This window comes from Salvia hispanica, chromosome 3 (assembly GCF_023119035.1).
Source record: "Salvia hispanica cultivar TCC Black 2014 chromosome 3, UniMelb_Shisp_WGS_1.0, whole genome shotgun sequence".
Classification (NCBI taxonomy): domain Eukaryota; kingdom Viridiplantae; phylum Streptophyta; class Magnoliopsida; order Lamiales; family Lamiaceae; genus Salvia; species Salvia hispanica.
The window spans coordinates 40416698-40419262 of NC_062967.1; positions in this window are offsets into that span (position 1 = coordinate 40416698).

Genomic DNA, 2565 nt, shown 5'->3' on the forward strand with positions numbered 1-2565 from the left:
TTTTGATCTAAAACCCTAAATTTAGAGTTGTTATTATCTTTTTGGTATTAAAAAATAAAAAAATGAATTTACACATGACAATTTATAGACCATTAAATCTTTAAAATCTTATGATGTTAAATTAGTTGTAGTTAGCAATTAAGATGTGAGTTAATAATTGATCACACCTCTGTTCCGATGTATATAAATCGTGTAAATAGAAAATCACAATTTTAGTAGTTTGTGTGGTTACAAAAAGATTTAGAGTTGTTATAGCAAATCGGCTCGGATAGATGGCTAGCCAAACCCGATCTGGTTAGGCGACAAGCGTTGGGCTCAGCTTGAAAGATTTTGACGTAAAAAGCCCGACGGCCCGATCGGGTTTTATGCTACATAAAGTTTCTTTTTTTTTAGAGAATGACTAATAAGAGTTGAATAAATAAAATATGGTGCAATATCGAGTGACAAGAAAAATTAATTGTCTATTGTCTACAGACATATCTTTGGTCAATTAAGCCTGTTTGAAACCTCAGGTCTCTTCCGCATCAATGTACGTGAAAATTTAATTATTTAATTAGGTAGTTTTTATAATATAGATACGAGGATAAAAAAAATATTTGTATATACGAGGATAAAAAACATATTTTGTGTTATGACTTATGAGACCAGACGGCAAGCAGGTCTGCAATTATAATTAATTGACTTTTTTTGCATGCTCAGTTCTAAGAGGAAAAAAGGGGGCATGCCTAGATGGAATTATTTTTAGTATTCATTGCACTTCTAAATTGTATAAAATATACTACATCTAGAAATACTTTTTTTTATATATATATATATATATATATATATATATATATATATATTATGGTCAAGTAGCATGAGACTTGTCTATTTTTAGTCAAATAGCCAGAAGTTCAATTTCTAAATTGTATAAAATATGTTGCTTATATAATTCAATATTTTCGATTCCTGATTTGATGCTCATTCCTTCTTTACCAAAGCAGTCAGATATGTAGTTAATAATTTAGAAGTAGGAGGATCTAATAAAATAAAATAATAATATCGCTCTCCATAAAAAAATAATCACAGCTTTTCATTTTAGTCTGTTCATAAGAAATAGTGTCATGTGACAAATGGAAAGTTTCTCTCAATTTATTATTCTGCTTTTCCTATTTTTATCGTCTACTAATGAGATTGTTTTTGATGGATAGTGGGAGTAATACTACTCAAGTGGAAAAATAAAATAATTAGGGGCCATTAATTGACCTGGACGTGGAATAGTTGACTACGAAGCTCACATCGAACTTGAAGCTCACCTCATCAGGTCCAAATTGGAGATTTTAGAGTACTAATTACAAAATTAACTTTTTCTCCAACTACCTCTTTCTTGGCAAATATACACTGTTGACTAGTATAATGTTGCCAAAAGTTAATACAAAATATGAATTTAATGTGTGTATTAGTGTAGTATAAATTAAAAATTGTCCGACGCCAAAGATTACAAGTTCGAATCCATCGTATATCACCTTTAAATTTTTATATATCAATAGAAAAAATAAAAATATACGATAAATTTAATACATATAAGTTCGTGGGCAACCCGAGCCCAGTCCATACCACTTCTTTTGGCCCAATTGAATATTTTGCTGATACAGTTCAAGTCAAGCCTTACCATTATTCCACAATTTTGACATATCTACAAATATTATTGTTTATTAATATTATTTTCTCTATCTAACTCTTTAATGATACGTTTTGAGTCTTTTGACTTAACACAAATTTTAATAAATTATTTAATTTTATAAAGAAAATGAGTGACAAAATTTATAAAAATATATTTATTATTTTATATTAATTTTGTAATAAAACATGAATGTAATTAATGAGTGAGTGAAATACTCCCCCAATCCCATAAAAATATGTCTACTTTCCATTTTCGTCCATCCCATAGAAATACATGCATTCAATTTTTGGAAAGTTATATTCCCTCTGTCCCAAAGAATATGAACTTAGGTTTGACACGAGTTTTAATACAAAATTAGTAAAGTAAAAGAGAGGTAGAGAGAAAAGTAATTAAAGTATTGTTAGTAGAGAATGAGTCTCACCTCTTTAGAGAGAAAAGAGATTCTAAAATTAGAAAACACATATTCTTGTAGTACGAAGGGAGTATCAATTTAATAATATAGGTCTCACTATCCCTAACACTATTTTAACTATCATTCTCCCCATCTCTCTTACTTTATCATATTATTCTGTCATCTCTCTTATTTTACCAATTTAGTCTTAATTTTCTTGCCATAATTGCGCATATATTTATGGAATGGAGAGAGTTTATGATATATTTTAAAAATGAAAAAAAAGATAAATAAATTTTAAATAGCAGAAACCCAAACTGTTATAACTAGTACTCCCTCCGTCCCACATAATTTGACCCAGCATTCCTTTTTGGACCGTCTCACATAATTTGTTCCATTTCACTTTTACCATTTTTAGCAGTGGACCTCATATTCCACTGACTCATTCCTACTCACATTTTATTATAAAACTAATAAGTTAAAAGTAGGACTCACATCCAACCAACTTTTT